This window comes from Catharus ustulatus, chromosome 1, assembly GCF_009819885.2.
Source record: "Catharus ustulatus isolate bCatUst1 chromosome 1, bCatUst1.pri.v2, whole genome shotgun sequence".
Classification (NCBI taxonomy): Eukaryota; Metazoa; Chordata; class Aves; order Passeriformes; family Turdidae; genus Catharus; species Catharus ustulatus.
The window spans coordinates 78,157,670-78,185,038 of NC_046221.1; positions in this window are offsets into that span (position 1 = coordinate 78,157,670).

Below are 27,369 nucleotides of genomic sequence, written 5' to 3' on the forward strand. Positions count from 1 at the left end.
AACCTTGTTAATGCTTTTCTTTGATTTTGCAAGCTGTTAAGTGGGTTTTCAGGTTGAAAATTTCCTGTAATAGTTAAAATAATATATACAAGGCAATAGAAATTTGGAAATTTAGGCAGATAGAAATTTTTAACTATGCATAAGACAAGAGTTCTCTGGAAGAGTTTAATAAGCACTCTTCCCCTTATTGCTAGGACACTTTTAAAATACTGAACAGAAAGGAGTACTTTGAAAAAGCTGCTACTATTTGTGAAATTTCCAGTGTACACAATGTAATTTGAAATCACTTTTTCTCCAACTTTTTGCCCACAGATTTGCTAGTAATCACCATTTCTTTCTGTGTAGTCTGAACTTCAGAAATCATCAACAATCTGTTAGCATGGCAATTAGTGCAAGCTCAAAACCAGTGGGTGACAAACAGCTGTTGCTTGTAGGAGGAATTACCCTACAGATTTTATTCTAGAAAATCTTCTGTTAAGTTTTAGTCTATCTCCACGTGCGATTGCACTGCCATTTCAGAAAGCTGACTTGGAACATTAGAGGCCAAGGCTGTGACCTATATTAACATCCCTTCATGAGTAGACCATCAGTGAACTATTTATGATATAACTGTCCACACCAATGTCAAAAATGAATATTAAAGATGGAATTTTAGCTTTGTGCTTGATGTTTTATCTTTTGTTGAAGGCTTGTTGAGGCTCAGAAATATTCGTACTTTCAATTTTTTCTGCATGATTTGAGTTTCTGTGTGTTCACAGAATAAAACTCTAAGAGTCTGACACGCAGTTACTTCAAAATTTTTTAATGATGCTGAGTGGAACTACTGGCAAAAAGGACAGCTTGTTTATTTATTCATAACAGAATTATTCTCACGCTTTGAAATTGCATTTATTTCACTTTTCTGTGATAGCTTACTGTTTACACTAGCAAATGTCTGGTTTGTTTCTGCTATTTTGGAAATGTACTAAAATGTTTTCTGAAATTAATATCTCATTAGAACTTTGGCAGGTAAAAAAGTGAAGGACTGCTACAGTTCTGTACTAATAGCATAATGCGAAGTATTGCAATAGGTAAAAATTTGGTCAGTTTAAGCCACTGTTTTTTGGCAGGTTTTGAAATGTTCTAATTATCTTGCCCATATGTTTAAATGTTTCTTGGCTTCAGGACAGAACAAAATACATTGCAATTGAAATACTTCTAAGTAGAATTAACTGATTATTCTTCATAGAAAATCATGACAGTGAAAATTTAAATTCCATCTCTGCCAACTGATAACCCATCAAAACTACTTAGGGATAGAGTCTGTCTATGTCTGTGTGGAATTGAAGAATAGATAGAAACAAACAAACAAACAAACAAATAAACAAACAAATAAAAAGGGCCGAGTATTCCTTACTACTTAAGAAATCAATGTTAGGACTAGAAAGGTAGCTGTTCCTAAGATGAGGAATATTCTCATGTAACTAATTGTACATAAATTTCTCCATAGCTATAAGTAAATCCAAACAGAAAAATGCAAAAACCAATTTGGTTTTAGTTATATAAAGGAAGGAAATCTGCTGTATTTTCGCTATGCAGAAGCATAAAGACATATAAATTGACGTGACTATTCAGGAATACTTTAGAAGTAGAATGTTTAACCGATCATATTAAAAAAAAATAATTTCAACTCAGTTATGAAATCTAAATTTATATTTGAAAGAAACATTTTGCAGTTATTTCTTTCATATTTGTGTTTTTTATTACAAAGTAAATCAATTTTATTGAAATGTAAAAAAGTTTTTTTAGGGAAAAACTTAATGTTTTAGTCAAAAACAGTGTCGTTTCTTTTGTTTGAAATGCTACTAACTAGACCTCATGAGGATTGGGATTTTTTATATTGTATTACTTTTTGCACTTTTTCCTCCAGCAATGCCCATTACTGCAAGAATGAGATTTTTAATTCAACAAACACTGTGTAAAAAGTGAACAGTATAGTGCTACTTTGACCTTTTCAGTGTTCTTTCTTTAATAGCAGTTCATGTACCCTGCTAGCGTGGGTATTACAGCCTCTGAGGATAAAAGAGAAGATGACCAACAAATCAAAACATGTTACATCTAAAAACATAGAGTGTACATGAAGGATTTATGGAGTATTCATCTTCCACATGTTCATCTTAAAGAAAATGGAAAATTGAACAAAATCTCACTAAAAAGGCTGTTCAGGTTTTTCTTGGTTTCTTGCAAATAATTTGAAAGCTAAGACATACATTCTTGCTAGGAATGTATTCATTATAATAAAATATTAACATGATGCATTTGAAGAGGAAATGTGTACAGAGAAGATGCAAAATATATTGGAGGTTGCAAAACTCAGTAAAGTGAATCTCAAAAGCTTGAGGTCATGATTGAAATTGGACCTTTTAGGCCTGGTCTTTCTGTTGTCTTAAAACACAGTTATTTTATATGGTATTTCTGACATTACTATGTTACTATACTGTAAGGAATAATAACTTATTACTATGCATTGCATTTTTAATGTCCTTTTTTGGCTTTTTAAAAATTAATTGATTAGTAATAGAAAAAGCATGATTTTTGAGAATGAGTGTCATTTCCCCTTGAGGTAGACATTAAAAATAAATAAGATTAACTATACTTTGGAAGTGCCTGTTTTTAGTCATCAACTGAAAGAATATTTTGTATTGTTACCTTAGATATAGATTTCAATATCTCTGGCATTAAACATGGGTCCGAAACCCTAGGTAGGATGAATCCTAATATTTTTATGTCAAAGTTTGCAAAATTAGAACACAGTTCATCGAGCCTAGCAATTTTGAAACAAGAATGGCATCACATGAACTTTATGCATCAAAGGCTCTTAAGGTCATCTGCAATATTTACTTTGTACTAAAACCATGTTTCCTCATGACAATTTAAACTTCTGTTCATTAAATGCATTGAACTGCCTTTAGAACTACTGCCAAAATAATCCATGATTTTTCTTTCTTCCAAGTGTTTCTGGCGGTATTACCTGAGTCCTGTGATAACTTGGAAAGAAACACTTGACTTTAAAATACCAAGAAGTCATAAAAAGATCGTACCTGTTCTCCTAAAAACTTCAGTTGGAATCACAGGTAACATTGGAGAAGTCTTCATGGAAAATATTTCAAGTGTTGCAAGCATGAGATGCATGTACATGTATTACTACATACATGTATCTAATCAAAGAGCTACAAATACTACAGCTAAGAAAGAACATTCCCTTAGGAAACCACTTCATTTGTAAGGGACAAAAAAAGAGTTTATTATGAAAGAATGCCATAAAGTATTTAAAATAAAATAAAATTTTTTAAACTAAAATAAAATAGCATCTCATGAAGTATGGTACAATGCAACACAATGAAATAGTGCTCTCAGATACTGGAATTTCAGTTTTCAGTTAAATATGTTATTTTTAATTTTTACAATATGATGACATTTCAAAAAAAATTAACATGCTTATTAGTCTTCTGAAGAACTATAATTACTAAATAACTGCAGTAGCCTCATGCAGACATAATGTTTTCTGGTATAATTACAAAAGATGGAGAAGATAAAATGAAAAAATAGTAATAAAAATCAACCAGAAAATAACACATTTGGGTTTCACTTCAAAGTAAGCATACAGGAAAAAAAAAAATAACATAGCAAAATTCAACATTAAAAAGGTATTCTAAATCTATGTTCTGCTTGAACTCTTTAGTCTACGGGAAGAATGGACGGCTGCACTTTTAATGGAATATAAGGTCAGTTAACTTTTTTACTCATTAGCAAGTAGAAATTCAGCTCTCTTGTTTCTCTCCTTTATTTTAATCTCAGTGTAACAAGATCAAAGCTCTCTTAAAAGCTCAGTGCAGTTTCTGAAAAGAAAGGCAAAAAGAACCATCTGCCCAAGTCCCTGTTTTCCTCCTGAAGTTCATTGGCAATTAACCATGTTAGAGGTTCTTTGAGTCAAGCTTCAGACTAGGGTTGGATTTTTGAAACTTACCCCCCTACAACACTTTTTGTCAAAGTCACTCACAGATGGTGTGGGAATGCTTTTATATTCCCTTAGTGTAAACTTAGAGGCAAAATTGGCCTTAAAGAAAAGCCATGGACTTACATTTGAAACTTCTTAGGACTGAAATTCATTACCAGCTCCATTGAGTTCTTTAAATCACGTCCATAATTAAGGTCAAAGTCATGTCAACAGGTATTTTCAGGGACCATCAGTTATTTCCCCCACCATGAGCCAGTGGTCACAATACAGATTTCTGCTATTCACAATTACTGCATTAGAGGTGGTCATGTATCTGCTGACTTTATGTTTAAAAGGAAGAACTGAAGACTATTATATTTATTAAAGTGCAGTGGAAGAAATAAAGGTAGTTTGACTAGACTTCACGGAACTTACACCTGTGATATTTCATTACCATTTGCAAAACATATCCTTAGAATGTAAAGTGACTCTGGGATGGATTATAGACGTTATTGACAGCCTTCATAAACCACATTCAAGACGTAAATAAGAGGGACATTGTCCTCTTAAATATTCGTGTATTTGGCTTTGCTCTTTACATTTATTCTTTAGTTATCTAGACTTGAAATAATGTTTGAGATTGCTCAGGACCACAGAACAGGGGCAGCCCATGTCCAGTGTTCTATGAAACTACAGAAATAAACCCCACTTATTAAGTTTGATTAAACATTGAATTTTATGAAAATATTTTACCTAATAAGTACAATAATTTCATGATTATAAGTCGCACCATTTTGACTAAAATTTTGGTCTGAATCCAAAAGTGGGTCTTATATTCCAGAGTGGCCAATATATGAACGAAGTTCAGAAATTTGCCAATCCGGAAGTGAGAGTCCACTGCAGCCCTGTGCCGAGTGGCGCCTGCCTGGCCCCGAGCCAAGCCAGTAAACCCCACGATCCCGCGATTGTGTTACTAATTGGCAACTTTTTGAAAGTTGCATGCGGATCCTCTCTGCAAACGAAAGTGCAGCTTATAATACGGTGCGGCTTCTATATGGACAAAGAACGAAACATTGCTGACATCCAGAAGTACGGCTTATAATCATGAAATTACTGTAATTAAAAATATTTTTCAGATGAAATAGTATTTTGAATACTGCATGACACCCAAACTTTCAGCACTTGACATAATGGTTAATGTTGTGCCTACTAACTCTAAAACTCAGTGAATGTGTTATAGGTAGCACTCTAGTTATCTAACATATATTGAAATGACAGCATGAGTTTGCCTGTGATCACCGTAATTGAGATTACTTCTGAATGTTTTATTTTCTAGGTTGGATATTAGCCTGTTTTATCATCTGCAATTACAATTCAAAAATGAGAATCTTAGGTATGGCAACAAAAAATAAGGGGTTTTTGTTTTTTATTATATTTTTATGCAAATCTGAAAGGAAATAGTGGAAACTTGGTTCATTTCTTGATGTATGCTATGTAAAGATGTTAATTAATTTAGAACAGAGAAATAGTTGAATGCATTTTATTTATTTTTTTTCCCTAGAATTGTATGGCAAAAAAAAATGATACTCAGCATTTTATTCTGCAGCAGGTAAGGGATTATGTTTGGGTTTTCTTTTCCTGTACACTCAAGGGGAAAATACTTAAGTAGAATTCGAGGATACCTTCATGATTTGTTTAATATGATTTCTTTGATAGGGACTTCCAATTAACTTGCCATATGTTCATATATGTTTACAATTGTAAACACAATCCTTCTGTTTTTCCACTCTTAGATACTCTTGGTAGCTACTTATTTTTTAACTTGATTGAGGTCTTACATAAGGGGGGTTAAGTTATATTGCATCAAGCCAAATTATATTACTAAGCCATCAAAGGATGGCACGTTTGATGACATCCATCTCCTTTTCTGCATAAAATAAGGAATTCTATCAAGTATATTGCAATACTATAGTTAACACCTCATTTAAATCTATGCTTTTTATCGTTGGTACACCATAAACCTTGTGATAAGCCCAGATGAAGCAACTGTCAGGATTGTATTCCTTTCAATATGCAGAAGGAAGGCAGAGCGTGAAAATGATACATGAAATCAAATTTAGACCTTAACATACTCAGAAATCTTTCCTCTCCCTTCCTTCCCCATGTCACTGCGCAATGCTCTTCATTAGCACACTTGATCATAAGGGACGGAAAATATTAAGTTTTGAATAGTCATTTTTCTACTGACTGTTAAGCAAAGACAGAAGTATAACAGAGAGGATATTAGTACTCACTGTCCTGGGTGAGTGACTCATGGTCATGGATGCTCTTTATCAACCTAGCAAAAAAATCTAGAGATTCTTGAATTCCATGTTTTTAAGTGTCTCTGTTACCTCAGAATGGCAGAAAGTTTGACATTGGAAGGGACCTCTGGAGACTATCAGGTCCAACCTCTAATATGTCAAAACACTTCTGGTTATAGTATTTCAGCAATGATATATATATTAATCCACGTTTATGTTCAGCATCAACTGTTGTGTTTGTCCACATGAATTTAAATTATTTTATTTGTAAATCTGTGCCCTCAAAGATCTTAGATTCACTTCCACACAACAATAGTTTAAATTCTTCAAACATCCCACTCCTTTTTTATTAATTTCAACTACTAATTTATTAATCCATAATTAAAATTAATAAATTATCAGTAGAAACTAATGAAAAATTATACACTATCTCCAGGATTTTTAAAATAGCTCTGAGACTTTAAATATTATATATCTCTATGTACTATTATGGAATGGTTTTAAAACCTGTCCCGTGCTGTTAAATTATATGTACAATTTTTGAAAGAAATTACTCACATTAGTAAATATATTTCCAATAAAGTCCTCTTCAATTCAAAGCTCAAAGGAGAAAGTATCGGATTCTACAGATACTACAGAACAATCATAATCATAAGTAAATAACATATTTACTATATTAGTGGTTCGTGGCTAACTCAGGTGTCTGAAAGTTTTCCAAAATTCACCACCCATTTTCCTTCGTTGAACAAAAAAGCTGTTAACAAAGTTGTACAGAGAATTTAATTATTATAATAGTTCTATTTTATTATAATTTTTATCATTATTATTTCCCTTATTAGGGTATTTTATCCCAAAATAGCATATAGGCAATAGAAGGAATATCTCCTTTCATGCTATAGAAGTAGAAGACAGTTACCTTATTTGATATAATCTGTAGTTCAACTAAGTCGCTGAGTGGATCATCAATTTTGATCATGTGCATTGTAAGAATTAAGAATAGAATTGAGTAAAAATAGCTGAAATTACCACCTTTATTTAAAAGGTAAGGTTGAAAGGACTGAATACCTTCCTGGGATGAATTTGAAACTGGAAAAGAAGAATAAGTAATGTTTATAAAGCTTGTATCATGTACTGGATTTGCATGAGGTTTCTAATTCACTACTCCTAGAAAAAATGTGAACTTTTTAATATGTGTAGTTTTTACTTCCCTGAAATAATATCTTTGACCTCATAATAAAGATATTTTCAAGATCTTAATATCCCTCAAAACTGAGAGTGTGTTTGAGATTATATGCTTTATTTGAAAACCTATTTTAAAAAAAGTATCTCCAAAATCTGCTTCCTTTAAAGAACATATAATAATATGAAAATCTCAGAATTATTATTGTCACTGTTTTTGATTGAATTCCCATACAAAATCAGTCATACATTGTAGGCCTCGTGGTTTAAATGGGATAAATATCACTTTTGCAGACAATTAAAAACCTTACTTATATACAAAATAGCAAACTAGTTGTATCCATCTCTCTTTGCTTTTGTCCACTAGAATGTGTTATAAAGAAACAGATCAATGATTTTCTGTTTTGTGCTAATTGGGTCTACTGGTTGCATCCATATTCTGCATGCCTTGGCAGAAAAAAGTGGAATAGGAAAGAGGGCTAGCAGTTCAGCTGCGGAAGGCTTTCAAATCTATGCCTAAAGTATCACTCACACTTCTTAACTTCCCAGCATTGCTGTGACAAGACTACAAAAATTAAAACTACCTCTCCATGAAAATGTGAGGATTTATATGTTAATAATTCCTGTGGTTTTGGCACTGTTTGTCTTAATCACCAAACCAGTCTCGGTTTTAAATATTAGTGTAGTTCATTTGTTCTTGAAACTGGAAATTGCTTTACAGCACTCCCCATTGGTAGGCAGCAAAACAATACGAGTAAATGTGAAACTACTCTCAGTAAGAATAAAGCTTTTAATATTCAGTACCAATATTTCTTTTGCCCAAATACAAAATACAATAAATGGCTTTGATGGAAGTTACACATCTTAAAGGTGGGCATAACTAATTGTTAGCTAAAACATAAATATGACAAATGTGAAGACAAATTATGTTATTACACAAGCAAATCTGACATGGAATTCTGAACTGTCAATACAATTTAAAGTATTTTTAGTTTGCATGCAAAGATGTCCATTTGGTTTTCTTCAAACATGTTTTATAGGTGTAATAAATGAAAAAAAAATCTAATTAAATTCCTTTAGAAAAAAGTTATATTGATTTGTTTAAAGCTGTTAATAAGAACATAGTAACTGCCACACCTATGTCAGATACAGAAATGTTAAATTTAATGTATCCTATATTTCTTGAAGGGTTGCAAACTGAGAATATTATATTTTGATTTCTGATGCCAGTCTGAATTAGTTTATTGATCTGTACTTCAGTTCATTTTAGAACTCTATTTCTGTTTGTTCCCCGGAGGGTCAAATGTTTCCATCCAGAACTGAAAAAGTATTAATGTTAAAGAGCATCATGGTCTGTTTTACTACTCTAGTAAGTATTTAGTATGTCCTACCCATACCCTGTATAAGACGCAGTCACCTCTATGCAAGAAAATATTACTATGATTGCATAATAACAACACTGAATTACTTTCAGTTGAGAAATATATTTCAGTGATTCAAATAGTGTTTTGAAATTCTTATAGAGTTACTTAGTGTAATTTAGCTTCAATGCTATATAGACTATGATATGAAGTATCTCCTTGATTAATGTTTCTTGGGGACATTATTTCTAAAGATGGTCAAAGTTTTAATGAATTAATTTGACCATCATTATGGGTAATATGCTGGAGACACATTAATCTAAGTGATATCTTATAGCCTATGCAGAACTAATTCATCTGAATGGGAGTTTGGCAAATTAATCCAGGTTCCAATATGGAAAAGGAATTGATACCCAGTTTTGAATCAAGCAATGAATGCAGTCTGGTATATATTTTTCTGTTAAGGGTTTATTAATTTGGGGGAGTATATACCTCACAGATAAATGTAGGTATGTCCCAAGCGTACAGTTGTAAGGAAATGTATGAGGCTATGAATTTTAATGCGCAATAAATTGTTCTTTCACTAGGATTGAAAAAAAAATCTGCAGATTACAAAAGATAATCATGTCTCTAATTATGTAACAGTTTCCAAATCATAAATAATACTGTATGTGTCATATTCAAATCAGAAAGCAATAACGGGATTTAGAAGTATCTCCTGAATTAATGGTCTAGCACAAAGTTCTTCTGTCCTTTCCAGCAGATTGAGATATTTCACCCGCTAGCTTGCAAACAGCATGCAAGATTTCCCAAGATTTCCCAAGCTCACAATCATCAGAGGCTTTCAGCTTAGAGGTTTCCAATTATATAGACTTTGTGATGGACAGAAAAAAGACCTCTTATCAGTTACTTATATATTTTCCTGTATTTGCTTTTTCAGTCTTCTGTGACATGTGTTAGCAAGCATACAGTATGCAACAGTCCAAACCATGGGAAAATATAGTCAGAGATATGTAAGAAAATTACTCAGAGCTTCACAGATTCCTTAGACTAGAGTGAAAACACCTACAGAATATTACTGGCTATATACAACGGCAGGTTTTGTCTAAAGAACTGCACAAAATTATGAATGATTTTCAGTGTAATCTAATTTGCTACTTTAGATACGAAGCTAAGTATAACACGTATCTCTATTGTAGAACATAACTGCATGGCAGGATTATGTTAATGTTGTTTTTGTTTATATAAGTCAATATTCTAATAATGGAGATCTCAGAACACATATGAAAGGAATAAGACTATCAGGACTTTTGGACATATTTTTGCATGTTTGAGAGCCTGGGCTATCTGTGACAGCCACTGCAGTGAGCTAGTCATTCATTTTCCAGCTTCCTGTTTTCTTTTGTGCTCCATATGTGGAGAATGAAATGGGAAATTAAAGTTCATAATGCCAAAAGAGTGAAAACTTCCCACTTTAAATGATTTTAAACACCAATAACTTTGCTGACTCGATGAGAACCAATTGCCAATTGTTTTTTTTTTTTTAATTGGAATTGTTCTCCTGTATGGAGAATTGGCAGAAGGTTTAGAACCCATTTTCTGACAAGCTTGTTAGAGCACCATGAATGAGAAGACAGACAGGATGATTAAAAATGAAGGAACTAGAGGAACACTGGACTTGCCAGATATCAGGAGCCTTCATGTTTCTGTTGCACTTTCCAATCCAGTGTTTACTATCTACTGTAAAACCAGTGACAAGTGCTGCTCTGAAACAGAGATTTAGTAATTTGTGTGCCCAAACCCTGAGGGCACCTCTACCTGACTGGGCCTGCAAAGTCCCTGTGGTTCCTCTCATCTTGCCCAAAACCCAGGACCCTCTTTTGGCCCCCTGGAGCTCCCACCTCATCCCACCCACTCCCACCTCATCCCACCCACTGACCAGGACCCCAAGTCACCCTCCAGGACCTATCTCCAGCTCCTCCATGATTTCTGGATAATGCTTAGAAATTGCGATCTCTCTGAAAATCTGACACTGCAACACTATTAGTTTCAGGAGAGGTGAGCCTGTCTGTCTAGGCAAAAAGCTTTTCAGCAGAACATGAGACCTGTACTACTGGATAACCAGCTAAATGTTTACCAACTCAGTCAGCAGCTTCTTTGGTGTGATGGCAGACCCTATGTTGAATGCCAGTGGTTAGAGTACTTTCTTTCAAGCTCACAAAAATTAACATCTCTCTATGCAACTATATTGATTACTTTTACTAACTACTTGACATATGTGTAAATGTCTTTAAAAATCTGTTTACAGCTCTGTTGAGCTTGCTTTTAAGTTAGCAAAAAGATGACGCTACATATGTTCTGCAAGTTTAGCAATGCAAATAAAAATATTCCTTATTTCATTTACAGTAATATAGTACTCTTCCATTAAAGTGAATATAATTTTAAAAAACTATTAATTTCCAAAATGGTTCTTTACACTAGAAGTATTACAGCTGATACAAAAGATTTTTCCTGGTCATTTGCCTGAATAATTCTAGCTTTAAGATCACAGAAGTAAGAATATTTACAAATGGAATGGAATAATAATAATAACAATAATAACAATAATATCAATAATAATAAAAAAGAAATGTTAATAAATCTTAACTAAAGAGTAAAATGTTGTTTAATAATTACTTATGATCAAGAGTAACAGCGTACCTTTGTAGATAGTACCTTTGTATTTTAATCTCAGTATCATCTTTTTGAAACATACACTCAAACATTATTGAAACTACATATAGTATTTACTTCTACTTCTAAATTGCACATCATTCAGTTAATAACATTAGCAACAACATAGGGACAACCAAAGAGGCATATATTGCCTCATCAAAGAATTATCTTTCAAAAATATATTTTCTGATTTCAAAACAAAGAGGAGGGTGAGAGAAATAGCTAATTCTGAAGAGATTACAGATGTAGAATGAAGTACAATTATAGATAGTTTTAATTCTGATATTCTCAAGCATTCAGTTTCTGGTTCCTGTAATTATAATGTTCTTCTAACAGAGGAAATTGAGGCTAGAGAAACTTTCTACAGAGAGACAGGCAGGTTGAAGGACTGTGTCTCCGGAGCATGCAGACTGCAGGGCCACCCTTCAAGTACAGCTAAGGGAAACAACTCTTCCACGAAACTTCAAGAGGCCACAGTGGAGTTTGTCTTCACAATAACACCACTGAAATTTGCTGGGCATGGAAAATGAAATGTTAATTAATGAGAAGGGATATTTTTTCACAAGTCCTATTTTTTCAGATGGTCTTATTCTGATCATTAAACTTTAAAAAGAGCATCATTCTACATTCTGGTCAAATTAGTACTTTTTTAAGGTGAAGACAAATTTGATGTGCCTGTTTACTTTCAGGAAGGTCCATGATAATAGACCTCAAAGCTCTTTCTGCCAAGACTCCATTACAGAATGAAGAGTTACTGTTACTCCATCAAAAATGTGTATCTGCTATGAGCAAGAGACAGAGACAGTGCTAAACATTTTGCACAACTTATGAAATATATATATTTTTTTAATTTTTGATAACAGACAGTCTCTGTTCTTGGAAAGAATCTCACTTCAGAGTAAGTGTCTTCACATGATGAAACAAAATTAAAAAAAAAAAATATTTGAGAACCAAATTGTATATCGTCCCACAAGCTTTTTGTAAAACAGTTACTCTGCAAACATCTTTAAAAATTAGCACTTTTAAAAATCTTATTTATAGTCATACAGACTTTCTAGAAAAATTATTAAGCTTCCTATAAAGTGAGACTATGCATTTTATTTTCACAAAAAAATTAAGGAATATACTATTTCAAGAAAAATCTGTGTAAGGAGAAGAGTATATAGGCAGTGCTACAATATATGTATAATTCAATTATTGAGAACATATGAGAAAGTAAACAGATAAGTTACAAGTAATACTCTTTATATATTAAAATAACTAATTTTCTACTTGGATGGGACTAAATTAATTGTTTTGGAATGCATCCTTATCAGTTGTTCATACTCTGGAGCACATACCAACACAAACCACCAGAGAAATATTTTGTGTAATAAAACCTTCAGCAGCTGGATACTACTGTGATTGGAAGAGCATATAAAAATCTGTGTAATAGGCAGTAGAGATGGAGAAAAGAACATGAGCAGGAATCCAATTAAGACAGTTTACAACAACCAAAATTTTTTTTAATAAAGTGGTTGCAGGAAGAATTCTTTAAAATAGTTGCAGGTTGTAAAGTGATATAATGTGAATTTTGGAACTTAGAATGAGCCATTCTTTTAGCCCATGCAAATTAAACTTCCTATGATAAAACAATTGCATGCCATCATCATTAAACAATTAAAAGATTGGGAAGACTCCCAGAGCAAATAGTGGGCATACTGTCGAATCCTCATATGAAACTTGTTTTAGTGTCATTGGAAAGCAGAATATAAATGAATACTCAACTTGTTTCCCTTCAAATCCCTGACCAATGAACCTTAATTAAAATTTTTAGCAATTAAAGGGGAACAATAATTCAAACAATCATATTATTTCTTTTTTTAGGAATGAAAGTAGAGTTAAATTTAAGGTTAACTTTGAATTCCGTCAATTAAGTGCTTCTGTTCAGTTCTGTTCAGGTTTGAACTGTAATTGTTTAATTTGTCAAAAAATGCTGGATGATGCACCACAACTTCTTAAGCAGATGCATGTATAAAAAGGGATTTTCCTGTGTGTTTGAGGTCTAATTAAATTTTATTCTGTCAGATTGTGATGGCAATTCTCCTTAACCACTGATCGCTTAAAAGTCTAATGATCATGCAGATTTAATGCAAGAATCAACATCCCATGGCGTTTTCACATCATAAAACGCATCTTTCGGTCTCTACTCAAGTTAATTCATGATTTATCGGTTTATAAGTGATATTACCTTCCTAAAATGTGAGAATCTCAAATTTTTTTCTTTTACCATAGTAAAAATTTTTAAATGCACATGTCACGATAGACTTAAAATTTAGTCACATTTCTGCAATTCTGCAATTCTATGCAGATGTACAAATACTCATTTTAGATAATAGCTGTATCTTGCTCTTGTGTTTCTCTGATAATAATTTCAAGGTTTCATTTACACACTATTGCTAAAAATATTTTCCTCCAAGAGACTAAACAACTTATGCTGCGTAATCTGGCTAAATGTAAGTTGATAATTTCAGTTCAGCATTCCCTTTTTATAAATACTTCCAAGCCATGGAAGTATTTCCTGTCATGAAAATAATGAAAGTGAAGGACTTGCATATAGACTGCTTCTTCCACTCCTTCTATCACCAAATGACCAAAATGAAATTACTGTCATAGGTTCAGGAGATTTATTGTTTAGGATAAAATGTCCATTTAGCAGCTTTCAAGCTCTTATTACTCATAGGTGAGTGTGCACTGCCCAATAATCAAGATCTTACCTTGTGCTTGTAAACAGGTAGCAATAGCAACCTTGTCTACTCATCTATAATCAGATAAGAGGGTCCTGCTTCTTCTGTGAATGTACAATTCTCAGCAAAGATACAAAGATCTGTGACTGCAGATGATAGAAAGAGCAAAAGGGAGAAACTCTCTCCTTGTTTAAGAAAGCAGGAATATCCAAAGTTAGATTGCTTGTGGTTTTTGGTTGGTTGTTTCTTTATTTTGACTGTGGCTTTTTGTTAGTTTGGTTGGCTTTCGTTTGTTGGTGCAAGTTTTTTGTTGTTGGTTTGTTGGTTGATTGGTTGGTCTGGGTTTGGGTATGGTTTGGATATTTTGGGGTTTTTTGGTTTGTTTTTTGGGGTTGTTTATTATTATTATTATTATTATTATTATTATTATTATTATTATTATTATTATTATTATTATTATTATTAGTGTTGTTGTTAGGGACCAAAGGCAAGAGTGCAACATCATAAGAGCTCCCTTAGATATTTTTTATGAGGTTAACTGAGGTAGGGGGAATAATCTGCTGCAGAAACGGCCTAAAACTTCATTGGTACTGACATACATCACTTTTCAGTAAGATTGCACAGTGTGCAATGTAGGTTTTCTCCACAGATCTTAGGGCAGAGGAGTGGGGTTTCAAAACAGATTTGATCTCCTACTATGATATTTAGAACTGAAAAGGAATAATATCAGACACATATTTTTATTCTACTGAAAACTCATGAACATTTATTTCAATATCTTTACCTTAATGACCAACCACTTTATTATTTGATCACATGTAAAATGTGCTGGTCTCAGAAGTAAAAACCTGCACTAGTTCAGAAAAACTTCTCGGTTTATGATGATTTCTTTTTGTTTGCTTTTATTCTTTATAATTTTAAGTTAGTCTCATGTATATTCTGTTTATTTTGGTCTTAATCAGATTATTTTCCTTAGCTTATACACTAATTTTTCAAAGGAAGTAGGTTTAGACTCATACATTAGTTTGTAGTCTTCCATATTGCATTTAACAGTAACTTTTTATGTTTATTTTTGACTCCTTATATTTAGAAATCTACTTAAATGGGATGGTCTGATGTGCAAAAAACCCTTAAATTTTTAGTTTTCTAACAAGAGCTGTACAAGGTCATTGCTAATATCTGGAGTCCTTAAAGAAAATAGAGGAGAATTGGAGCAATGCTGGAATTGTAATATTCCCTTATCTGCTTAGGAACTAAGCAACAGCTAAAACTGAAGAACACATATATATCCTTTTTTTTATATAAGTGTTTTTATATAAGCTTTTTTTTATATAAGCCAAAATGAAGGAAAAAACCTAATCTAATCCTATAACTTTTATCCTTGGTCTCTGGTGAAACAAATTTCTGCACCTTTTTATCTTATTATTTTTGGTCTATTAATATCCCGTGTTCTGAGAAATGGACAGTAAAAGTGCAACCTATGGGACCACACCTTTTGTTTGGAATAGGAATTTAATCTACACAATCTTCATGGTATAACATTGTCACATAAAATCAATTAAAACAAAAATATTTCTGGAGACAGATGTGGGAAGTGCCATTAATGAGCAGCAGCATTAAATTAATTTCATACAATCCAATAACTGACGTAACCAATTTTAAAATGCACTTTCTATACTATTTTGAGTGATAGAAGACCAGAGCTCTGCTGTCAGCACACTGACGGTGGTTATAAACTCCTGGATTAGTAGTAAGTGTCCCTTGCATGTGGTCAGAATTATAAGTAGATAAAAATGACCATCATAGTCTTAAATTTCTCTGTGTCTATAGCAATGTGCCCAGTATTTATATTTCTGCATGGTGAAAATGATACTAATGGATCTGAAATCACATTCAATATTTTGTTTTATATAACCAGGTTAAACATTTACAATGAAAAAAGTTGTCTAACAGTAGGTAGTATGCCTATAATTTCCAAAATTTTGTAAACTATAGTAAACTTTTCTCTGTTGAACACAAACCTTATCCCTAAGCTCTCCAGCTCTGTAATATTTCATGTACAGTAAAGACTTACAGAAACAAATTTCTTCCTCTATAGAAATATACTAATAGTTATTTTATCACTTAAAATAGTCAAACAATATAAATGTGAAAGTTAAAGGCACATAAATCAAAAAGCTTAATAGAATATTTGTTTTAAATTTTAATGATTTGCCACAGAAAAAAGCATCAGAGCTATTTATACATATTTGAAACTTTATGGCAACCAATTTAATTGGAATATTTTTCTTTGTATTGTGAGACATGTTTCATAGTATTAATTCTAAACAGCTTTAAACATACTGAGCACGCTGCCTTAGAGATTATATATATATTAAAAATATGTAACTATATATAAATATATAAAATATATAAAATATATAATTTATAAAAAATCTCTTTATTATATATAAATAATAAATCTCTCAGAGATTTTTTAAAATTGATTTTATGTGACAATGTTATACCATGAAGACTGTGTATATTAAATTCCTGTTCCAAACAAAATTCCTGGTCCCATAAGTTGCACTTTTACTGTCCATTTCTCAGAACATAGGATATTAATAGACCAAAAATAATAAGATAAAAATGTGCAGAAATTTGTTTCACCAGAGATCAAGGATTAAAGTTATAGGATTGGATTATTTTTTTTCCTTCATTTTGGCTATAACAAACTTCATCTCCATAAAAGGGAGAAAATTGTAATAAAACCTTTAACTAATTTGGTTCACAGCTCAGTAACTTAATGAACAGTTTTGAAGTTAATCCCAAATTACACCAATACCAAAATTTTGATGTATGTTTTACCTGTTATTTGTATAATAATTCTAACATGTCTGGGTGTGTAAGGCCTGAAGCCAGAAACATTGGACTATTAGCGAGATTGTCACATTTTCATCTACAATGGCTCTGTAGTTCAAATTATATGGAGAAGGAAAAAGAATTCATGTAATGTCAAACACACTGTCTAGTAAGACTCTTCCATTAGCCAAAGTCATTCTTTGGGTAATGTTAGAGTCGAAGGAAAAATTATGAGCACTACACAGTACTGACAAAATCTAACAAAGATATGAAAGGTGTCTTATCCATAGTGTATCCTTGCACTATGAATTGTAATTTCATGAAACACACCTGTCACAAGAAAGAAAATACTACTATATTTATTTAGCATATGAAAATATTTTTGTAACTTTTGGTCAGAAGAGGATCTATTCCCAAGTACTGAACAGATGAGAGTTAGATAGACCAAAGATAAGACATCAACAGTTGCTGTTTACTCTGCATTTCATTACAAACTTGCAGCATTTTGAACATTTAGATTTCTTTGTGGCATAGGTATTCATTTCTCCCTTTACAATTTTTTTGGTTGCAAAAAGACACAACAACTTAGTTTAGAAAAGCAGTATATGTTTGTGTAAAAAACGGAATTTAAAAAATTCACAGAAAATATTACAGAGCAACTTCATGATGTTTTCTCAATTTAAAAAACAGCTGCCAATGTCTCAAAAGGCATATTGAATACCACTGAATCTTTTGCATAAACTTCAGCCATTTGGAGTCACCAAATGGTGTCACTGTATTTAAATGAATCTTCTATTTCCTTCCTTAACCAAAGATCTTCTGAATAAAATGAATCCAAGGATACATCATGAAGTATGTAATGTTTGGACAAAATTATCTGTGGCATTCTCATTCTCATTCTCATTCTCATTCAAAATATGAAAATATGTTTGATGAAAAGATAAGATAAATATAGGCTAAAATATAAAATTTGAATCTGATCTTGAAGATTACATTAAGGATCTGATACAGAACACTTCTGAGATATGTCAAGCATATTGGGCAATATTGTAATTTCAAATTACTTTAGAAATATTGTGGGGAATTAAATTCATCTTCAGTGAAAACAAATGTGAAATATTACACTTCAGAGAAGATGTCAATATAAAATGGAAACTCCTGAAACAGCAGCACTACAAGACAGATTTGGAGAAACATAGAGTAAAAATATATCACACTTCACAGTAGTAAGGTCATAGCTGGAGCATGGCATTCTAATATTTTTCACAAGAAAGCTTTGGTTTAACTTCTTTTTTTCCCCTCCAGAGGTACGCTGAATTATTTGAGAACACTCTGATGCTTTAAGGACCTTGTTTAGACACAATGTTAAGAGTGAAAAAGAAAAAGAAAAAGAAAAAGAAAAAGAAAAAGAAAAAGAAAAAGAAAAAGAAAAAGAAAAAGAAAAAGAAAAAGAAAAAGAGGAAAAAAATGAAAAAAAAAAGGAAGTAAAAGAGAAAAAGATGCTCACTCTTCCAGTGATGATGAAAACCTGCTCATGATAGATAATTCAGAAAAAAGAGGAAGAATCTCTTTCTAATTCAGAAATAAAAGAACAACTTTTTTCAGCATTTTTTCAGAGTTCAAAAGAGACAAAATTCAAACATCCTCTGTAAATAGAAAAAAAATGTTATTTCTACCCACTCTGAACCTTGTTTTCCAGTTTAATTGAAACATATTAACTCAAATCTTTAACACAGTTTAACACCATACTTGTTTATCTTCGCCTAAAATGCTAGTTATCCTTTTTCTTACCCTAAAATTCAATATCCTCTAAGATATCCTCCCACAAATTCAGAAGTACCTTTATAAGTTGTGTATATCCTTAATAAATATCAATTTATTATAGTATTTATTTTTGTATTCTGTAGTGGATTCAACTTGCTGAGAAAAACAATCAATAATGTAAAATACTTGTATATGCCAGAAATATTCAGTGTTTAGACATACACATACTATTCATTCTTGTGATACTGGATAAGACTAGGAGGTGTTGATGGTCAGGCTTCATGTTACGTGTCTTGTTTAAGGTTAACAAGACCTCTTTCAGTTTACAGATGTAAACAGTAAAGCAGTTTCAAGTGAACTAATAAGTCACTTTAGGTAGAGCATCATTATTTAATATGACAAAGCAGGCACACAGTTATATTTAGATTTTATGATTGGTAAATTGAGTTTAACTTAGGAAAATGGATTCTACAATATTAATCAAGATACTGCTATCATTATTCTTGGAGATGTTCTTTGTCCCAGTCAATTTTTTTATGCCAATGTGGTAGGAGAAAAGGAGTAAAATTAATTTGCAAGACTCTCCTCAGTACAGAAAATTACTAACAAAATAAACCACTGTTTCTTAAATCTCCACAGTACTCCTGCACAGGGAGATCATCAGGAACCAATTTTAGGTAAATGTATTAAAACTTGGGCTCAGGCTAATAGCTGCAGTTCAACTGGGGAGATGCAGTCAGATGGGGAGACATGAGTCAGCTGATACAAATGAATGCATGTCCCAGAGTCTGAAGTGCTGCAGCTACAGCTAATGAACTGTAAAAGGAGGAATGAAGGTAAGGGAAGGTAGCCAGGACTGTTAATTGCGAGCAATTTAAGTCTGCTTTTGGTAAGCAAACTGATCAGTTTTTTGTTTGGTAGACTTACATATGAACAGCTTATAATTGAAAAAAAAGATCATGTTTCAAACCGATTGCATTCTGACTTCCTTCTCATTCTCTGATTTTTAATGTTGATCTTACGGGCTGGAATTTAACCACTGGTCTAACATTTTAAGTAAAGTAGCTTTGATTGACCCTATTGTTTGATATGGGGATCACAGTTTCTTCGATATGACTACAGGAAGAACTAGCTATCCACATTTGTATAGATGTGGTTTTCTTTAATAACATCAATAGAAAGTTTTTAAGCAACTTTTGCAATATATAAATTTATACCAAAATATTTTCCAGAGTATTTTGAAGTTCCATGACACAGAAGTCTAAAAACCTTTCAATAGATATTCTCGTACTACCAAAATGAAGTAATTTATTATAATATATTAATGAAGGTATTATTCTTATGGCTTTTATTCCGATAACTAAACTTTTAATATCATCAGAGTTAGGCATTGCTTATATGAGTATGAGATTAGAATTAGTCTTTGTACATGCAATGCATTATTAAGAAATTAATCTGCATTAGTTTAGTAAACATCTAAGAATGGTAGGTATGCGAAAAACAGAGTACAGTAATTTCACGAATACAAGCCGCACTGTTTTGACCAAAATTTTGTTCCCATACCAGAAATGCGGCTAATATTCAGGTGCGGCCAATATGTGAATAATTTTCTGACATTTTCAACCCTGGGAGTGCAAACCAAGTCAGTGCAAACTGCAAAGTCGAGCTCCTGCCAGTAAAACCCTGCATTTACGCGGTTGTTACAAATTGATACTTTGTTGCGCAGCAGGTGGAGCTGCTCTGTGCAGGCAGCACAGGGGATGGGGAAGGCAGGGCAGCTCTCCTGCTGGCTCCGCGGCTCGGAGGAGGCAGGGGCTCTCTCCTGTTTGGCCCCACGGCTTGGGGGAAGGCGGGGCAGCTCTCTCCTGCTTGGCCCCGCGGCTCGGGCGGTTCCCGTCCCCACGTGCCACCACCGCAGGAGCAGACAGGCTACATCCCTGGCTCCCATGGCCGCCGCCGGTGCTGGCGGGTTCTGTGCCCCCCCTACCACCGCGGGGCAGTGCCGGGCCGGGGTGACCGAGCCCAGCGGTGGCGGTGGGTGGCCCCGAGTGGCCCTGCCGAGCGGCAATGCCGAGCTGGGCCACCCAGCCCTGTCGGCAGCCCCGGGCCCTCATGGTCTGAGCCGAGACAGTAAACCCCGCCCTGCTGCAGTTCGGTTACTATTTGGCAACTTTGTTGCACGCGGGTCCTCGCTGCGAACACAGAGCGGCTTATACTCGGGTGCGGCTTATTTATGGACAAAAAATGAAATGTTTGCCAACACCCAGCGATGCGGCATATACTCAGTGCGGCTTGTATTCGTGAATTTACTGTAATATTAAAATACCAAGTAAATCTAACATCATTCTATGCTCCCTTGTGTCAAGTACACAGAAATATGGAACATGTGATCTCACAGGAATTCAAACACATTAATTACTAAATAAACACAACAGAAAATAGGTCATGATAGTTTTACTTTTTCCTAAAAATCACATATTCTTTTCTATATGCAGTTAGAAGTACCATTCTTGTTTATTACAATTCCTTGTCATGTGCTGTACATTATACATAATTCTGGCTTATTAAATTCCTGAAGCATGCAATACAATGAACTTAATAGATTTTATGCAAATCATTATATGCAAAAATAAGAACAGATGGTCCTCAACACATCAGAGCCTTTCTATAGCAGTTTCATATTTTGTTTAAATGAAACAAAATATAAAGTTACCTTTGTGACACCTTATTTTAATTTATTCTGCTGCACTGTATTTCTTACAGATTTTCTTTTCTTTTATAGAATTAAAGTAAAATATTCCTGCTCATGCTCCTTAGATAGTTAGTTGTTTACCATTACTGAGTTGTTCCATGAACCTATACAGATATTTGTCTATTCTTACTTTCTCACAAGAAGGAAATCTATTGCTATCAATAGAGCACATAATTCATCTAACAGAATTGCCTAAAGGAAAGAAGGCAAGCATTATGCTGGGAATCTTAAACTAGTATCTTTTGAGCTCTGTTGCTCGACAACTCTGTGACATCTTTCCCTTACAACTCACTCATTTTGCGTTCTCCCTGACACCAACCATGTCAGAAGATGAATGGTAAACCAAATAAATCTAAAATAAGTTATGGAAACTAAAGAAAACCAAAAAAAGAACTATCAGAAATAAAGAACTAAGAAAAACAAGAGCCGTATAACTTTGTTGTCTCCTGAGACATTTAAACAGCATATGTAATGATGGTCTCTCTTCTGTTGCCATGTAAAATATCTATCTCATGATCTTCCCCACCTACTCCAGCCGATGTTACAAAATAATGTCTGATACACATCCATGTCTTTGAATTTATGCAGTAAATAACTAGCCTTATAATAAACAATGAACAGAGTAGTCAAAAGGGCTATCAAAAGCCATTGAGGGGAAAAAAAAAAACAAAACAAACAACCAATTTTCTCAGTCATGTTTTGAACAAAAGTACTTATTATTGATAAATATACAGTTATTATTGGTTTTGGGGTCTATTCACTTATACTATCATATAATGCTACATGTACAAGAAAAAAAAATAATTCTTCCTTTCACTATATTTGTCAGTTCTAGAAGTGCCTGTATTTCATGAGACTCTTTATAACCTTACTTGCTCTATCTTTTCAGTTTCTCTGAAAAGCAACTATGTAATTTAGGGAAATAAAACAATGGACTGTATACTCTACTGGAAATGGTTCAACAGGTGCAAGAGTTATACCATAGTTAAAATTCAGTAGCTTTCACATCTCTTTCTTTCTCTCCTTTGTTTTGTTTAAATTAATTATTTAAAAGCCTCATCAAAAGATAGGACCATTCTAAGATATACAATCATCTAACAGATGGGGAGAGGAGAAAGCCTCCAGACAGAGGAAGACCTTGTTATTGTTCCTGCCACCTTGTTTCATTTTCTAGGACAACTGTGACACAGCTACTTGAATGAGTTTTCATGTTTTATTTGGATTTTTTACTGAAATAATACCATGTATTCTGAAATAAAAGTTGTATATTTTTTAATCTGTTGAAACATAATTCAAGAATACTTTTCCAGAAGCTATATGTCAGCATTTCAGATTTTCTTAATCCTGCTAGAAAGTCAGAAAACTTATCACCAACAGAGTTAACCAGCACAAGCAACAGAATTTAATTTCCCTTGTTTCCAGGAAAAATAATAATTCTTTTATTTACTCAATATAAGGGAATTATTTGTAACAAGTTCTGGGAAATTAGTAATACCAAAAAGTAATCATGCTGCAAATTCTTATGAGACTGCACCCTGTTTGATCTTCCTGTATCCCAGTAGAGACCATTCAGTCCTATTTCGAGGGTCACAGTTAATAGGAAAATAAACCACCAAAAAACTAAGTTTTGTTTGCAATAAAATATCAGTGTCCAAAATGGAGAAAAACACATTAACTCTTCAGCAGCAGATTAATTCTATGCAGGGCAGCGCTGAGCCGAGCCGAGCCCGGCCCCAACGGAGGGGCAGTGCCGAGCCCAGCCCGCCTGGCCCCGGCAGCAGTGCTGAGTGGGGCTGCCCGGCCCCAAGCCGAGGCAGTAAACCCCACGATTGCATGATTCCTTTACTAATTTGTTACTTTGTTACGTGCGGATCCCCACTGCGAAAAAAAAAGTGCGCCTTATACACCGGTGCGCCTTATATGTGGACAAAGTTTGGAAATTTGCCCACACCTAGAAGTGTGCCTTATACTTGTGAAATTACTGTAATTTAAAATACTTCAGGAAAATTTTTGAAACAATATTTATTATGTTGAAGTTCAATTAATACTTTTATGACTGGGAATAAGTCATACTTTTAATTAATTAGATTCCCATAAACTTTACACACTGTGAAGAACAGCATAGAAGGATGCTTTTTCTTTTTCCTGTCAAAACCATATAATGTTTAATGTCATCAGTATGCTTTGAGCTATAACAGCAAGAATTGTTCTGAAGGTGGGGAAAAGTTTTTGCTGAAACTCATAGAAATAAAATGTAACTTTCATAGCAAATAACAAGGGGAACAGTTTTATTCTACTTAAATATAGCTGAACATACCTTCTCAAAACTATCCCACCCAAAAGATCAGAAATGTCAAATGTAATTTATTTAAGTGATTGTTAGACATAACAATCTGGAGGCACTGACTTGGCTCCCCCTTATTTTCTGTACTTGTCATAAAATGACGAGTGCTTCTTAAAAGTGTGCTAGCTAAAATGAACAAGACCTCAAAAATGGGAAGAAAAAGAGCAATGATGATACCTGAAAAATAAACGTATTGAAACTGTAGGGAAACAAAGCATCACCTATCATTTACTTATTATCTGTAAAGCGAAAGAGAAATAATTATTTACTAAAAAGAAAATATTCATTGCATTGACAATATGATTAAAAACTTGAAAAAGAGAAGAACTAGTAATATTGTTTCATTTTGACATGGTCTATTAAGTTCAAGTTTGAACAACAAAGAAGAAAACAAAGACCGTTACACAGTTTAAACATTCATTGTTACATGTAACATGACAAAGTAAATATTTCTGCAACAGATGCACCTCATACACCTGAATAATTCATTTTCTGATGTGCAGAAGTATTAATATTCAGAAACTAACATCCTTCACTACTGAAGATGAAACAAAGTATTTACCGTCCAGACATGTTGATAAACTCTTCTTGACTTCAACACAAATAGGGAAAGACTAACTGGGAGCATTTCTGAAGATTCCACTTTTTTTTTTTTTTTTTTAATTCTACAATAATGTTTTTATATTTTTTCTTGAGGATCTAAAGCAATTTCCTCAAACTTTAATATTTAGCCAGGAGATATATTTTATTACCTTTCCTCACAGATTTGCTTTTTTATTTTCCTGTTGCTAACAATTAGCATGTTTTTCTCATGTTTTAATATTTAAATATATTTCCTTAAGAAAGAAAGAACTTCCTGACTACAGGAAGCAGTGAATTAATTCCTTATTTTGCTTTATTTTTGAGTGCAGCTTTTTCTTTGCTGATTAAATGGTCTTTATGACCTTGAGTTTTTTCTCTTTTACTTTTCTGATTCTCTTCCCCATCCTAACCAGGGTGAGATTGAGCAAGTAACTCTGTGGTGCTTAGTTGCCCGCTGGGGTTTAACCACAGCACAACTTTATGCAATGCGCAGAAAATTTTCAGGAAAACACATAATTCTTAAAGGACAGTGTATTTCCTTTGAGTTTTTTAAATCTCTTCAATAACATTTCATGCAGTCTTTAAGTCATTCAGCCAACAATACTCCTATTATTAAAAGGAATTATTTTTAATTTTTTTGCTTGTAGATGAGTGACCCTGAGAAAGAGTCTGGTGAATTCTGGGGATATTAATGACAATAAATTCTCCTTCTGTTTTCCAAATTGTAAAACTTTTGTACAAATCCATAGAAGTTTATGTTTTCCTTCTACTTATCACTACAATATGTATGTACACTTCAGTTTTCAAGTAGGCAAAAGAATACCATATTCTTAATGCAATGGTGCTGACAAAAAGCTGAAATAGACAAACTTATCTGCCATTGGTCTGAAAACGATGAAAGACACTTCTTCCAGTGCTTAGACTGTCCAAACGTGTCACAAGAGTTCAGGATTAAAATTTGAGCCTAATTAGCTCTGCATTCCCTTGCCTCAATTTGGCTGAGCCACATTAAATTATTTCTTTATCAGCCTGCACCTGGAATTAGTCATGTATTCTCTGTAATTGTTTTGCATCCCTAGTGTATGTGTCCTCTGCCTTTATTTCGTTTTAATATTTTTAAGTTACATCCAGCAGTTTGCAGCGTATGTTTTTAAGTAGATATGCAAACAAGATACACATAAAGATACATAATCCAAATATTTGATTTTGAACAATATGCGTAGTGCTAATTCTTTTCTATAGTTCCAGAAGTTTGAAAGTAATCAAATGTACCACAGAAATTGCAATGATAGAACAAATGCTTCATCATGACATGGCATCATGGCATGGTCATGACATTCAATTGCATTCAGCTCCCACATGGTTCTTGTGTTCACCAGCTAAAATTTTTGCAACATTTTAGCTTATTAGCTCTTTAATAACAGTATCTTTGAACATGTAAATATAAAAAATACCCCAAAAATCAAGCAAGCAAAATCAAAAAATCAAACTAATACTTCTTATATGAGTTGTGACTCTTATAAGGTGTCTATAAAGAAGAACAGGGTAGATTTTTCTAAAATCTCTTATAATAATTTCTTTTATCAAAGTGTGGGATTCTAATGATGCAATATGGGTTACTGCAACTTATGGGTTCTGCCAGAGTTATAAATAAAAACAAAATTTTGTAGCAGCTCGCCATTCTACTTCATCTCTGTACAATGTTCTTCTACAATCTGTTCTTTCATTCTGTAGCGACATGTAGCTGGAGCTAGTCTCAACAAAGAGGATATAAATGGCTCTACCCTGTCACTGTCCTAGCTTTTGTTCTCTCATCCATTAATGAACAGTGAAAGTTACTGCTTAAGTCCTGCTGTACCCTTGAAGGCTTTAAAAGTACCATACTCAGTCATTCTGCAGTAGCGGCATGTGTCAGCTATCTGCATACATAAGTTTTGGAGACTTGCACAAAATAAATGAAGTTACTGAAAAGAAGGTCTCTAAGGAGTCTTAACTTGGCTCTGTTAGGCATACATGGACTAAAATAGTTCAAAGATTTGTGATTTAGGCAAATGTTTACTGTTTTCAGTCGACCATTAAGAATTCAGCAAGCAACACGCATAACTCCTCATCTGCCAAAGTCTTGTTTCAAAGGTCTTCTCAAGAATTAATTAGTTGTACACCAATTATGTTCATTGCTAGTTATAATGTTACAGACTACAAAAGCGTATTTGCAGAAACACATCACATACACTGCCTATCCACGTACTTTCTAGTATTACTAACACACATTCATACTAGAAAAAAGTGGAAGAAATATCAGGTAAAATTTCAGTCTATGTAATTAAAATTTGGCATGGTTACCTGTAACTAAAGAAAAACAAACCCCAAATCACCTATTTCTACCAAAAAAAAAAGAAAAAAAATCAGACAACTTAAATAGTAAAGACACTAGTAAATTCATCTGTAATGATAAAATCATAGGTTTGTGTGAAAAATATAAAAGAAAAAGATAACTGACACTAAAAAGAAAATAGAAAACAAAGGAGTTGATTTACAAAGCACTTTTCAAAATCCAAAATAGATTATCATAAGAAAAGAATGAATTGAAATAAAAATTCAACTAAAACCGGGAGAAGTGAAAACAAATAAAATATAATGGCAAAGGAAACCAAAATAACAAGGGAATGACTGAAAGAGCTCAGAATGATCATCACAAGATGACATGCAAAAATGGAACGACAGACAATAGGTAGCAAAACTCGTTGAATTATCAGACACATTATGAAGGAATATAAAACATGAGATTTCCTCTTGACGCTTTTTAAATTAAAGCATCTCAATTGT